Below are 16,156 nucleotides of genomic sequence, written 5' to 3'. Positions count from 1 at the left end.
CCAACTCACCATCAGAGACCTGGGCAAATGGACCAGATATGGCAGGACTCAAAGCCTAAATCTGCCAGGAGGGAACGGGACTCCATCAAACTTCTGGAATCATACTCTTCAACAATTTATCATTTAAAAAACTTCCACCCCCAATAATCTATAGTGAAAAACCAAGAGAGCCAGGTAGGTTTTATGCTGTTTGGATGACACAAGGACCAACTCATGAAAGAGAAACTGTTGACACACACCGTGCAGAGAGACATGGCAGTGACGTAAAATTGGCCATCCCCTCCAGGTTTCCTCTCCAGGATTAGGAGACAAATTACCGCTTTCCAACCTACTTTGACTGGGACTTTATGTCAAGGGTCACAGAAAGCAACACAAACATACACACCCACACACACACAATTGGGAACTGACGTTTTACTTCCTCCTTTATGTGGTTTACATTTCTATATAGGAATGTATTATAACTCAAAAACATAAAGCCTATCTTCATGTCACTGAGATTACAAGGAGAGGTCTGGCATTCAGAAATCTTGCTTGAAAAGAATTAATTTGAATGAGACGGGAATGGTGAGAACAGAGAGAGTAGAAACACTTCATCACGTGGGAAACAGCAAGAACAAACACCCCAATGATTAACTTAACAAGCAGAAGAGAGATACAACGAGAAATTATCAGAAAAAAAAACAACTAATTTTAGTTATAAGTGAAACAGGGAGGAAGTGCTGGAGGAAAATTAAGGTTGAAAATAAGGATATCAGGTAGGAATTCATCTTTGGGTGTTCTTAATAGTAATCTTTCCTGGTCAGTGTTTGGAAATGGGTTCTTTCATAAGGAACGAAGTTTATGATACATAATTTTTAAAATCTAGGTATATGATATATTTTACATATAGATAGGAGTTTTTATCTTTTGTGAAAGTACATGAAAATTTAAAAAATAAATCTCCAAGATCCCCCCCAACTCTTTCCAAGCAAATGACTTTGACCCCTACTTCCTAGAGAAAATTGAAGCTATTAAACGGAAATTTTCCCACTTCCCAACCCCTCAACTACAAATTTATCTATATTCATACCCATCTCCTTGCTCCTACTGAGGCTGACCTCACGGATGCCCTGGCTTCCATTCTTCCCGACATCTTGATTCAGTAGTTTCCCCCTTGACTAACCAATGGCTCTTTCCTAATGGCCAGTGGCAAGATTCCGGTCTTGGCCAAGTTGAAAACTTGCTTTCCACTGACATCTTCTAGCACTCACTCTGTCCTTTTCAGCACAGCCAAGCTTCTTGGAACGGTCGTCCATGTCTGACAATCCCACTTCCTTGTCTCCTGTTTCCTGCTAAAACTTCTGCCCCACAGCTTTGCAGCCACCCCTGCCCAGAACTGTGCATGGCAAGGCCACTTGTGATTTCCCAAATGATAGATAACTGATATTTTTCAGTCTATATTACTGGAACTTTCTTTTTTATTTTTTTAATAAATCTATTTGTTTGTTTGTTTATTTATTTATTATTTATGTTTGGCTGCACTGGGTCTTCGTTGCTGTGCGTGGGCTTTCTCTAGTTGCAGTGAGCAGGGTCTACTCTTTGTTGCGGTGTACAGGCTTCTCATTGCAGTGGCTTCTCTTGTTGCAGAGCACGGGCTCTAGGTGTGTGGGCTTCAGTAGCTGCAGCATGCAGGCTCAGTAGTTGTGGCTCACAGGCTCAGTAGTTGTGGCACACGGGCTCAGCAGTTGTGGCACAGGGGCTCAGTAGTTGTGGCGTGCGGGCTTTAGTAGCTGTGGCACATGGGCTTAGTTGCTCCGTGGCACATGGGATCTTCTCAGACCAGGGCTAGAACCTGTGTTCCCTGCACTGGCAGGAGGATTCTCAACCACTGTGCCACCAGGGAAGCCTTACTGGAACTTTCTGAGACAGAAAACATCACTGATTCTTCCTTCTGTCTACAACCCTCACTTCAGCTTCTGCGTCCTGCCAACTCCTGCCTGTGCTCACACCTTTCACACTGCTCTTCCCACTGCCTCTGCAGGGTTCTCTTCTACCCTGGCTCATGTGCCTTCCTTGGACCTCTTTGCCAGTTTTCTCATTTTCTTGAGCTGAGGTCCTCAACACCCCTAATGTGAATTATTACTTCCATGCTGATGACGCTCAGATCTGTCATTGAGTGAGATTGATCTTCCATCCCTCTCCCAGCTTCAAGATCTAAATACTCAACTGATGTCCCAAAGGAATCTTCAAATACAGCGTGTCAAAAGCTGCACTCTGTCAACCTCCACACACCTGCTCCTCCTTATGAATCTTTTATCTTATTTGATGACCCTTCACATTCACCTAGTCACTCAGGCAATATACCTTGGGGTCACCCTGAGTCAGCTGTTCTCAATCATAGCTGCATGTTGGAATCACCTGGGGACAAGGCTGAAAAACACTATCCTAGAACGGTGATTCTCGAACTTCATCATGCAAATAAATCACTTGTTAAAAGACAGAATCTGATCCGATGGGTCTGGAGTGGAGCTGGACATTCTGCATTTCTAATAACTCCTGGGGGATACTGATGTTGCTGGACTCCACATGGTACTTTGAGAGAGAGGCACCGGCAACTCGTTAAAAATGCGAATTCTCAGATACAATCCTGGACCTGCTGTATCAGAACTCTGTGGGCTGGGCCCAGTAATCCGTGTGTCATAAATCCTACAAGTGATTCTGATACGTGCTCATGTTTGAGAACCACTGTTCTAGAAGTTCTTCCTCCATACAGGACTGGAATATGTTGATTCAATGTGCTTACTTCTTACATATCTATCTCCTCCTTTCTAGTTTCACTGTTCAGATCCTCAATCTCTTATCTTAAAAAAATTGTAATTGTCTTTTATCCAAATAAACTCACTCTTCCCTAATCCCATCATTTGTGTGCACTGTATAACATTACTTCTTACTCCTTAAGGGTCTTTTGTGGTTCTCCCCCATTCTCCTGAATAATCTGTTTTTTCTCTCTTTATTGGATCATCCTCATCACAATGTAAACACACTGTAATATCTTTTGTCCTAAAAAAAGACATACCCCCCTTGACCCTTTTCCTTCCAGATGCTGGATGTTTTCCAGACATCACCCTATTTCTTTGCACCCCTTGGTAATAATTTCTCAAAAGAATTTTGGCTACACTCGCTTTCTCCACAACTTAAACTCCCTTTGTCTTCTGAGTTCACTCCAATCAGAGTCTCATCCCAACCGCTCCATGAGACTGTTTAGCTAAGAACCTCACGTTGCTATCCAATGGTCAGTCTCAGTCCTCAACTTAACCTCCCAGCAGTGTCTGACCCAGTTAATGACTCCAGACTTCTCATAATTCCCTACATGATCTTATCCAGTTCCATGGCCTTAAGAATCTATTGTCAATATGCTTTTGACTACTAAAACTACATCTCCAGGGCTTCCCTGGTGGCGCAGTGGTCGAGAGTCCACCTGCCGATGCAGGGGACACGGGTTCGTGCCCTGGTCCGGGAGGATCCCACGTGCTGCGGAGCAACTGGGCCCGTGAGCCACGGCCACTGAGCCTGAGCGTCCGGAGCCTGAGAGTCCGGAGCCTGTGCTCCGCAACGGGAGAGGCCACAACTGTGAGAGGCCCACGTACCACACACACACACAAAAATACATCTCCATGCACGACCTTTTTTCTGGACTCCAAACCAGTATATCCAACTATCCAACATATTTTGAATGTCTAATAAGCATCTCGAGCAAAGGCCTTCATTCCATGCTCTCACCTATACCTACTCCTCCCGTGTCCACCATTCATTCATTCCACACATGAGCCAGACGACTCTGCCAGACACTTTTTTTAGGCACGTGGGAAAATGAGCGCCCAGAACATTATAAAACTCTGCCCTGATGGAACTTACCCTCCAGTACGAACAATCAACAATCAACAATGATAAATATGTAAATTACACAGTATATTATGAAGGATGGGTGATGAGTGAAAGAACAGAGTAAAGAGAAGAGCTCCTGGTGTTCACGTGGGCTACAGTGTAAAACAGGGTGGCCTGGGAGGCATAATTAAGAAGATGACATTTGAGAAGCAAGATGCCATTTGGGCATCATCCCATTAAAGGGCACCTCCCAGTCACCTAGTTTTCCAGGCCAGAATCCTTTCCTTAGTCTCTTTCATATCTTACATATCCAACCTATAGGCAAATCGTACTGGCTCCACCTTCAAAATCTATCCCAAATTCAACCACATTTTTCCTCCTGTGCTGCTATCACCCTGGTCCAAGTCACCATCATGTCTAACCTAAAGAAACTTCCTTACAACTGGTCTCCTTGCTTCTTTAATGTCCCCACAGCCACAGATTATAATCCAGCCGGCAGCCAGGAGGATTTTCAAGACTTCGTTACTACCCAATTAGTGCGTCTCCAATGGCTTTTCATCCTCATTATGATAAAACCTGCAACAAAGAAATTTCATTTAGCTGATCTCCAAAGAGTCACACTCCCCTTTTTTTATGGAGCTGATATCGGGAAGTGGCTGCCCAGCTGGGGATTCCACTTCCTGGTTATTCCTTGCGTACAGGAGGACCACGTGACTTGTTCTTGCCAAGAGAATGCGAGCAGAATTGTGTCACTTCCAGGTCAACTGGTTAAGTACTGGGTGCATGGTACTCCATGCTTCTTCTCCCTTCTACCTGCTGGCTCAAGAATGTTAGGATTCCATGGTGACCTTGAGAGCATAAGGTGATGGATTCCTAATATTGAAGAAGCCTGGTCCCCAAGTGACCATGACCCTCCACTATGCAAAGGACAGTGACTAGGAAAAATCTTTTGACCACATCCCACTGGACTTTGCATGAACAAAAAATAAACTTTTGCTTTGCTAATAAGCCACCACGATTTGGGGGTATTTGCTATGATACTTAGCCTCCTCCTATCTCTTGAGTAATAGAAAATCTAATGTCCTTACCATGTTTTAGAAGCCCCTTATGATTTGGCACCTTGTTACCTTTTTGATCTTATTTCCAACTGCTTTCTCCATTATGCACTCTCCTCCTCAGGGATGTTCCTTGAATATTAAATACACCAAGTTTTTTCCCTTTCAGAAGCTTTGTGTTTGCTGTCCCTTCTGCCTGGGACTCTCCTCTCTGGATATTTTTATGACTCACTCCCTCATCCTGTTCAGGTCTTTGCTCAAGTGCCACATCCTTAATGGGTCCTCTCCTGACCACCATATCTAAAACAGCCTCCTCCTTTCACGATTTCTTTACTGTAATAAATTTTTCTTTATAAAACATCTCAATTTGATATCTTATTGGTGTCTTTATTTGTGTGTTATTTATCATCTGCTTTCCCAATTACCAGGTAAGCTCCATGAGGGCAAGGACTTTGTCTTGTTCACTGCCATATCCCCCATGTTGACACCGATGCAATAAATATCGGTTGAGTAAATGAATGATCTCCTTGGCTCCAGTTTCTTTATAGACCATCTGTTTTTCTGTCCTGTTGCCACCAAAGATCTGTTTCAAATGCACATCTAGCCATGGTATAGCTCATAGCCTTCATTGTTCTCTGCTGTGTCTGTCCATACACCAAGTACAATACCTTAATATGGCATATAGGCTTTCCATATTCTGCTGCTTTGTAACTCTACGTAATCATCTTCTATCAGTTTTCCACCTACATTCTATACTGAACTGGTTACCTAAATTATCGATGCTGGATTTTTAAAAACCTTTTCGTTTAACTCTTTTATACAAAGACACATGCATAAAATACACACACATAGAGATGTGTCCCTAGCACTTGGCTTAAGAAACAGCCTCAAAGCACCCCCATGCCTGCTTACAGTCACTGCCCCACAAGGTAACCACTGTCAAATCCCTGAACACCATTACTTACTTTTGCCTACTATTCTTCTTTTTTTATAACATAAAACATTGGCTGTATTCCCTGCGTTGTACAATATATTCTTGTATCTTATTTTTTTTCATTTTTTTATATAGCAGGTTCTTATTAGTCATCAATTTTATACACATCAGTATATACATGTCAATCCCAATCTCCCAATTGATCCCACCACCACCACCCCCCACCACTTTACCCCCTTGGTGTCCATACGTTTGTTCTCTACATCTGTGTCTCAATTTCTGCCCTGCAAACTGGTTCATCTCTACCATTTATCTAGGTTCCACATATATGAGTTAATATACAATATGTTTTTCTCTTTCTGACTTACTTCACTCTGTATGACAGTCCCTAGATCCATCCACGTCTCAACAAATGACCCAATTTTGTTCCTTTTTATGGCTGAGTAATATTCCATTGTATATATGTGCCACATCTTCTTTATCCATTCGTCTGTCGATGGGCATTTAGGTTGGTTCCATGACCTGGCTATTGTAAACAGTTCTTCAATGAACATTGGGGTGCATGGGTCTTTTGGAATTGTGGTTTTCTCTGGGTATATGCCCAGTACTGGGATAGCTGGATCATATGGTAATTCTACCTTTAGTTTTTTAAGAAACCTCCATACTGTTCTCCATGGTGGCTGTATCAGTTTACATTCCCACCAACAGTGTAAGAGGATTCCCTTTTCTCCACACCCTCTCCAGCATTTGTTGTTTGTAGATTTTCTGATGATGCCCATTCTACCTGGTGAGAGGTGATACCTCATTGTAGTTTTCTTTTTCTTTTTATTTATTTATTTATTTTTTTGCAGTACACGGGCCTCTCACTGTTGCGGCCTCTCCTGTTGCGGAGCACAGGCTCTGGACACGCAGGCTCAGCGGCCATGGCTCACGGTCCAGCCGCTCCGCGGCATGTGGGATCTTCCTGGACCGGGGCACAAACCCGTGTCCCCTGCATCAGCAGGTAGACTCTCAACCACTGCGCCACCAGTGAAGCCACTCATTGTAGTTTTGATTTGCATTTCTCTAATAATTAGTGATGTTGAAGAACTTTTCATGTGCTTCTTGGTCATCTGTATGTCTTCTTTGGAGAAATGTCTATTTAGGCCTTCTGCCCATTTTTGGATTGGGTTCTTGTTTTTTTAATATCGAGCTGTATGAGCTATTTATATATTTTGGACATTAATCCTTTGTCCGTTGATTCATTTGCAAATATTTTCTACCATTCTGAGGGTTGTCTTTTCATCTTGCTTATGGTTCCCTTTGCTGTGCAAAAGCTTTTAAGTTTCATTAGGTCCCATTTGTTTATTTTTGTTTTTATTTCCATTAATCTAGGAGTGGAACAAAAAGGATCTTGCTGTGATTTATGTCAAACAGTGTTCTTCCTATGTTTTCCTCTAAGAGTTTTATAGTGTCCTGTCTTACATTTAGGTCTCTAATCTATTTTTAGTTTATTTTTGTGTACGGTGTTAGGGAGTGTTCCACTTTCATTCTTTTACATGTAGCAGTCCAGTTTTCCCAGCACCACTTATTGAAGAGGCTGTCTTTTCTCCACTGTATATCCTTGCCTCCTTTGTCATAGATTAATTGACCATACGTGCGTGGGTTTACCTCTGGGCTTTCTATCTTGTTCCATTGATCTATGTTTCTGTTTTTGTGCCAGTACCATATTGTCTTGATTACTGTAGCTTTGTAGTATATAGTCGGAAGTCAGGGAGTCTGATTTCTCCAGCTCCGTTTTTTCCCCTCAAGACTGCTTTGACTATTCGAGGTCTTTGTGTCTTCATACAAATTTTAAGATTTTTTGTTCTAGTTCCGTAAAAAATGCCATTGGTAATTTGATAGGGATTGCATTGAATCTGTAGATTTCTTTGGGTAGTAGAGTCATTTTCACAATATTGATTCTTCCAATCCAAGAACATGGTATATCTCTCCATCTGTTGGTATCATCTTTAATCTCTTTCATCAGTGTCTTACAGTTTTCTGCATGCAGGTCTTTTGTCTCCCTAGGTAGGTTTACTCCTAAGTATTTTACTCTTTTTGTTGCAATGGTAAATGGGAGTGTTTCCTTAATTTCTCCTTCAGATTTTTCATCATTACTGTATAGGAATGCAAGTGATTTCTGTGCATTAATTTTGTATCCTGCAACTTTATCAAATTCATTGATTAGCTCTCGTAGTTTTCTGGTGGCATCTTTAGGATTCTCCATGTATAGTATCATGTCATCTGTAAACAGTGACAGTTTTACTTCTTCTTTCCAATTGGTATTCCTTTTATTACTGTTTCTTCTCTGATTGCCGTGGCTAGGACTTCCAAAACTGTGTTGAATAATAGTGGTGAGAGTGTACAACCTTGTCTTCTTCCTGATCTTAGAGGAAATGCTTTCAGGTTTTCACCATTGAGAATGATGTTTGCTGTGAGTTTGTTGTATATGGCCTTTATTATGTTGAGGTAGGTTCCCTCCATGCACACTTTCTGGAGAGTTTTTATCATAAATGGGTGTTGAATTTTGTCAAAAGCTTTTTCTGCATCTATTGAGATGATCATATGGTTTTTCCCCTTCAGTTTGTTAATATGGTGTATCACATTGATTGATTTGCATATATTGAAGAATCCTCGCATCCCTGGGATAAATCCCACTTGATCGTGGTGTATGATCCTTTTAATGTGTTGTTGGATTCCATTTGCAAGTATTTTGTTGAGGATTTTTGCATCTATATTCATCAGTGATATTGGTCTGTAATTTTCTTTTTTTGTAGTATCTTTGTCTGGTTTTGGTATCAGGGTGATGGTGCCCTCAGAGAATGACTTTGGGAGTGTTCCTTCCTCTGCAGTTTTTTGGAAGAGTTTGAGAAGGATGGGTGTTAGCTCTTCTCTAAATGTTTGATAGAATTCACCTGTGAAGCCATCTGGTCCTGGACTTTTGTTTGTTGGAAGATTTTTAATCACAGTTTCTATTTCATTACTTGTGATTGGTCTTTTCATATTTTCTATTTCTTCCTGGTCCAGTCTTGGAAGGTTATACCTTTCTAAGAATTTGTCCATGTCTTCCAGGTTGTCCATTTTATTGGCGTAGCACTGCTTTTAGCAGTCTCTCAGGATGCTTTGTATTTCTGTGGTGTCTGTTGTAACTTCTCCTTTTTCGTTTCTAATTTTATTGATTTGAGTCCTCTCCCTCTTTTTCTTGATGAGTCTGCCTAATGGTTTATCAATTTTGTTTATCTTCTCAAAGAACCAGCTTTTAGTTATTTTGATCTTTGCTATTGCTTTCTTTGTTTCTATTTCATTTATTTCTGCTCGGATCTTTATGACTTCTTTCCTTCTGCTAACTTTGGGTTTTGTTTGTTATTCTTTCTCTAGTTCCTTTAGGTGTAAGGTTGGATTATTTATTTGAGATTTTTCTTGTCTCTTGAGGTAGGCTTGTATAGCTATAAACTTCCCTCTTAAAATTGCTTTTGCTGCATCCCATAGGTTTTGGATTGTTGTGTTTTCATTGTCATTTTTCTCTAGGTATTTTTTGATTTCCTCTTTGATTTCTTCAATGATCTCTTGGTTATTTAGTAACGTAATGTTTAGCCTCCATGTGTTTGTGTTTTTTATGTTTTTTCCCCTGTAATTCATTTCTAATCTCATAGCATTGTGGTCAGAAAAGATGCTTGATATGATTTCGATTTTCTTAAATTTACTGAGGCTTGATTTGTGACCCAGGATGTGATCTATCCTGGAGAGTGTTCTGTGGGCAGTTGAGAAGAAAGTGTAATCTGCTGTTTTTGGATGGAATGTCCTATAAATATCAATTAAATCTATCTGCTCTATTGTGTCATTTAAAGCTTCTGTTTCCTTATTTATTTTCATTTTGGATGATCTGTCCATTGGTGTAAGTGAGGTGTTCAAGTCCCCCACTATTATTGTGTTTCTGTCGATTTCCTCTTTTAGAGCTGTTAGCAGTTGCCTTATGTATTGAGGTGCTCCTATGTTGGGTGCATATATATTTATAATTGTTGTATCTTCTTCTTGGATTGATCCCTTGATGATTATGTAGTGGCCTTCCTTGTCTCTTGTAACATTCTTTATTTTAAAGTCTGTTTTATCTGGTATGAGTATTGCTACTCCAGCTGTCTTTTGATTTCCATTTGCATGGAATACCTTTTTCCATCCCCTCACTTTCAGTTCGTATGTGTCCCTAGGTCTGAAGTGGGTCTCTTGTAGACAGCACATATATGGGTCTTGTTTCTGTATCCATTCAGCAAGCCTGTGTCTTTTGGTTGGAGCATTTAATCCATTCACGTTTAAGGTAGTTATCAATATGTGTGTTCCTATGACCATTTTCTTAATTGTTTTGGGTTTGTTTTTGTAGGTCCTTTTCTTCTCTTGTGTTTCCCACTTAGAGAAGTTCCTTTAGCATTTGTTGTAGAGTTGGTTTGGTGGTGCTGAATTCTCTTTTGCTTGCTGTAAAGCTTTTGATTTCTCCATCGAATCTGAACGAGATCCTTGCGGAGTAGATTAATCTTGGTTGTAGGTTCTTCCCTTTCATCACTTTAAGTATATCATGCCACTCCCTTCTGGCTTGTAGAGTTTCTGCTGAGAAATCTGCTGTTAACCTTATGGGAGTTCCCTTGTATGTTATCTGTCGTTTTTCCCTTGCTGCTTTCAATAATTTTTCTTTGTCTTTAATTTTTGCCAATTTGATTACTATGTGTCTTGAAGTGTTTCTCCTTGGGTTTATCCTGTATGGGACTTGCTGCACTTTCTGGACTTGGGTGGCTATTTCCTTTCCCATGTTAGGGAAGTTTTTGACTATAATCTCTTCAAATATTTTCTTGGATCCTTTCTCTCTCTCTTCTCCTTCTGGGACCCTTATAATACAAATGCTGTTGCATTTAATGTTGTCCCAGAGGTCTCTTAGGCTGTCTTCATTTCTTTTCATTCCTTTTTCTTTAATCTGTTCTACAGCAGTGACTTCCACCATTCTGTCTTCCAGGTCACTTATCCATTCTTCTGCCTCAGTTATTCTGCTATTGATTCCTTCTAGTGTAGTTTTCATTTCAGTTATTGTATTGTTCATCTCTGTTGGTTTGTTCTTTAATTCTTCTGTCTTTGTTAAACATTCTTGCATCTTCTCTATCTTTGCCTCCATTGTTTTTCCAAGGTCCTGGATCATCTTCACTTTATTATTCTAAATTCTAAATTCTTTTTCTAGAAGGTTGCCTATCTCCACTTCATTTGGTTGTTTTTTCTAGGGTTTTATCTTGTTCCTTCATCTGGGACATAGTCCTCTGCCTTTTCATTTTGTCTATCTTTCTGTGAACGTGGTTTTTGTTCCACAGGCTGCAGGATTGTAGTTCTTCTTGCTTCTGCTGTCTGCCCTCTGGTGGATGAGGCTATCTAAGAGGCTTGTCTTGACTACTATTCTTGTGTGTCTTTTGCTCAGCATTGTTTGTAAGATTCCTCCACATTTTTGTGTGCAGTTGTCATTTGTTCATTCTCACTGCCATATAGTCATCTACTACATGAATATACAGAGAATTTTTCCAGTCTACTGTTCATGGGCATTTGGTTAGTTTCCAGTATCTACTGTGAAGAGTGCTGCTATGAACATTCTTTATATGTCCTTTGGTAAACACGGGACACTTCTGTGGAGTATATATCTAGGTGTGGAAACACCAGGTTATTAATTGTGCATATAGGAAGGCCCAGGGGCCACCAAACAATTTTCCAACGTTCTTGTGCCAATTTACACGCCCACAAACAGCGCGAAACTTTCCTTTTCCATGTGCTCCACGTCCTTGCCAAAACATTTTCCCCCTCCTTCATTTTGGCTGCGCTGGTGGGTGTACAGTGGTATCATATTATGGTTTTATTTTGCATTTTCATAATGACTAATGCAGCTGAGTGCCTTTTCATGTGTTTACTGGCCATTTGGATATACACTCTTGTAAAGTGGTTCTTCATGTCTATTGCCTGGTTCTTTTTCCTACTGAATTATATGTCTTTCCTTCCTCATTTTAAGAGTTCTTTATACATGCTAGGTATGAGTCTTTAGTCACATATATGCATTGGGAAAATCTTTTCCCATTTTGTGGGATGCTTTTTAACTCTCCTAATAGTATCTTTTGTAAAAAAGAAATAATTTTAATGTGCTCCAAGTTCTCATTTATCTTTCCTTTTAGAGACTTTTGTGTTCTGTTTAAAAGACAAAGATCATGGCCACCTTCTACTTTCCTCTAAACTTTAACTGTTTTACATTTCACATTGAGATCTGCAAGCTACCTAGAATTGATTATGGTGTAGAATACACTTACAAGATAGGAGTTGAGACTGATGGCTTTTCCATATGGATAGCTAATGGATCATCACCATCTATTGAAAATAACTTCTATTTCCCCCTGTACTACAGTCAAGTATGCTGTTTAATATGCCTTTATATATGTGCTGGGGGCCTTCCTGGAATGCCCTTCCGTATTTCCTACTTGAGAAACTCCTCATCTTTTTCCAGAATTTGTCATCCTGCCATCTGGAGCTTTCCTTGGCCACCTCCCCACCCCCTCGCTGCTCCCAATACAATCACCACCAATGGTTGCCAGGGGCAGAGCATCCGAAGTCCATCTCAGTGGGAGGAGGGTTTAACACTGACACTGTTTAGAACTGTCAGCATATGATGGTAATAAAAAGGAGTCCAACTTTTAATTGGATTTATTATTGTTTTTAAATTATTTATAAACCATGCACCCCACTTTCTGCCTGCATTCTGTATATATCACCTTCAGATTTGAGGCAAAATGTGTTATTCCTTTGAGCCATTACTGTACACTGTGAATTCTACAATTATAATACCTGTCACACCAGAGCAAGTATTCATTTAAATACTAATCTTCCCGCTAGATTGTGAGTTTGTCAAGAGTAGGTGCTGTGTCTTAAACAGTTTAGTATTTCAAGTACCTAACAGAATGCCTGGCTTAGAGTTAGGGTTCAATAAATGTTCATTTATCATCTTATCATTTTTAGTGGTTGGGGGGAACTCTGAATAATTAAAATAAACAGAGGGACTTTAAGAAAAGCAGCCTCTTGGAATTACTTTTTTGATTACAAAACAAAAAGCTTTTTAACTATAACATATTAAACAACATTTCCTATTTTAATCTCTCATAAAGTACAGTCAGTCAGAGCTCGGTTTCCTTCTATACAAAATTATTTTTTCTGATTTCTCAATTTATAAGATATCAACAGTGTCAGACTGAGGCCATCAAATCAAATGCAATTCAGCCTGCTTATAAAAATACTTTCATGGGCTTCCCTGGTGGCGCAGTGGTTGAGGGTCCGCCTGCCGATGCAAGGGACGCGGGTTCGTGCCCCGGTCTGGGAGGATCCCACATGCCGCGGAGCGGCTGGGCCCGTGAGCCATGGCTGCTGAGCCCGCGCGTCCGGAGCCTGTGCTCCGCAACGGGAGAGGCCACAACAGTGAGAGGCCCGCGTACCGCAAAAAAAAAAAAAAAAAATACTTTCATAGAGTTCTATCAACATTCGTCACCAATTCAGAGAAACGTGACAACCTTAGCTAGATTCCTGCAAAAATATGTAAATTAAGAGAAATATAAGCTAACCTCATCCTGCAGGACTATTAGGAAAACATCTGAATTAAAAGAAACATTTCAGTGGCTCATCACCGAAGGATGACCTGGGCGCCATCTGGGTGGGGGAGTGCAATCCAGACTTTCAAATGCTTGTCACATTTAATTTCAGCAGATGATACTTTCCAGTAAGTGGGGATAACGCTGATGGAGTGCAGGCAGACGATCCCACTGCAGTGCACAAGGATTTACTGCAGACAGCGATAACAAATATGGGTTTGCCATAGCATTTCAGTTTATCCATTCCAGAAACACACAAAGCAATGAACATCAAATAACACAGAAATCACTAATAAGCTCTGCATTCATCATCCATGTCTTTCCAAATCCTGGAGAGCGAAAGTACTTATTCAGTGAGATGTTAACCCTCTGTGTGCATGTGTGACACTGTGTCATAGACACAACTGTAAGGCGTGTCAATAAGATGTTTCGTCTTGGATTGTAAGCAGTCGTCTGCTGCCAGCCTTTGGAACAGCGAGTTTGTAGGACTTGTGTTCAGTATGACTGAAATAACACATATGGACAGGTAAGGCCCTAGATCTTTAATAACCGGTTCTCTAGTTAGAAGCAAACAACATGATAGCTACAAAGGAGCTCTCTGTCGGAGTGTGGAAGGACAAAAAGGACTTCAGGAGAACTAGAAATCAATTCTTTCGTAAGTCGCAAAAACCTTTACTACTTAATAGCAGCCCTAGAGTCATACACACACACAAAAAAGACTGGTTGCACTGCATAATTCAGCTCTAGCTTACTACCTGAGGGGCTGCCAGGGAAATGAAAGCGACAACAGCTGACATCTCAATGTGACACAGAAGCTCCACATGCCTCCCGCTGATTAATTCTGAACCTCTAGATGCAGGGACTGTGAATACATTTTACACTGTCTGCATACACCAGCAAGCACCAGTATGCATACTGTATGTTAAGGGGAAAACATTTTAGGTAAAGATTCACCCCAAGGCACAGTTTCCCTGGCTGGTGTTCAGTACAACATCTAGCCAAAGTGGGAATGGAAAAGGATGTGGAAAGGGAGTTAAAAAGCAATATTTAGGAAGGACACAGTAGAGAGAAAATCCCAGAGGTCACCAACTCCACACTCCCGACTTCAAGTTCTGCTACTCTTGCACATTGAAAGAAAATCAATTTCATGTTCATGCTTATATATATATATCTCTAGACTCCTTCTACTAAGTTCAGTCATTTATTCCAAAGAAATGCTACAATCTCTAGACTGTAGAAAACGTGTAATGGTAAATGTACTGGATGTTTATATTTGAATAATAATGTAGCAGGAAGCTAAAACGGAAGTGCAATCCAGAATCCTGAATTCTAAAAGACTAAACTTAATCTTTCCCTATGGGGGTGGCCATGGAAAGCTAATAAAACAAAAAGCTTACAAAGGCAGTAACATGATAAATATGTTTCTTAAGTCTCCAAATTGTCACAGTATTCATACAAAGTCAATTTAAAAAGAAAATCTTTGCAACCATAGTTTATAACTGCCTTTCTGTAATGTCCCGTATATGCAAATAGACCATAAAAAGACATTTCTTTAGCATTATTATTTCTCTTGTCCCTGGAATATTAGGCCCTTGAGAAAAAGAATGCAAACCAACCCTGCCGTTTACAAGTTTACATATGATTTATCACTACTGAATGCTTTAAATTTTCTCAAAGGCTTTTCAGGTTGTGTTTTATTTAGATGCTTACGTTGCTAAAACAAGACCCTCTCAATAATTAAAAGTTAATCAAAAATCCTCGGGATGCTTCTATCTTTAGGAAGATAATTTGCTCCAATTCAAACCTTGAAATACGACTGACTTAAGCTTCGAAGACATGAGGCTTCCTGCTTCGCAGGGGCCAGACTGTTTATAAGCATTTCAATAGGGGCTCATCTCGGTTCAGCTGGCCCAGTCACCCTGAGGCAGCTAAGGCAAAGAGACCCTGCAAAATGGAATTACCACGTCCAAGGTGATTGTGCCCTCTTATCATAGGCAACTGCTTTTCCTATGAGCATTTCTCACTCTCATCTTTCTTCCTGGGCAAAATCTCAGGTTGCAAAGTCCTTAGCACAAACGTGTACACATGTCATGGTTTATTTTCTTAAAAAACAGACTTCACTTCCCAAACCAGTAGCGTGAATTGAGTCATCATTCTTAAATGTAAAGCAAATCACACCACCCCACCACTCAAAGCCGATAATTCTGCTTAAGATAAACCCGAGGTCCTCACGACCTTCCCATTCCCAAAAAAGCCAATTCAGGGTGAGCCTGTGGCTTCTTCTCTCCCACTTTGAAGGCTAACCCCCTCTTTATCTTTCAGGCCTCAATTAGTTGTCACTTCCTCAAAGAAGCCTTTCTTTTTCCCTCAAATCTAAATAAGGATCTCTTTATAACTCTCTCCTAGCCCCCTATACTTTTCCTTCATTGGACTGCAAACACTTTATGAATATATTAACCTGTGTGATGAATTTTCATTTCTCTACTAAAGCCAGGGGTCCAGGGTTGCCTTTCCCCATTATATTCAGTATTTAGCACTGTACTCTGTCATAGAAGCCACTCAGTAGATTCAGGTAACATCACTGACCATTGGCTGATCATTAACATAATTAACTAAAGCAGACACCTAATACA

At 40.4% G+C, this 16,156-nt stretch overlaps 1 protein-coding gene across 1 annotated transcript in view; it reads right to left on the bottom strand.

Annotated features, from left to right (window-relative positions):
- The window catches only part of PCNX2 (pecanex 2), a 272,196-nt gene that overhangs the window by 122,014 nt on the left and 134,026 nt on the right, over window positions 1-16,156 (bottom strand). The window lies entirely within an intron of this gene.

The sequence above is a fragment of the Tursiops truncatus genome, chromosome 16, assembly GCF_011762595.2.
Source record: "Tursiops truncatus isolate mTurTru1 chromosome 16, mTurTru1.mat.Y, whole genome shotgun sequence".
NCBI lineage: Eukaryota > Metazoa > Chordata > Mammalia > Artiodactyla > Delphinidae > Tursiops > Tursiops truncatus.
This window is presented reverse-complemented; position numbering and strand designations above follow the sequence as displayed.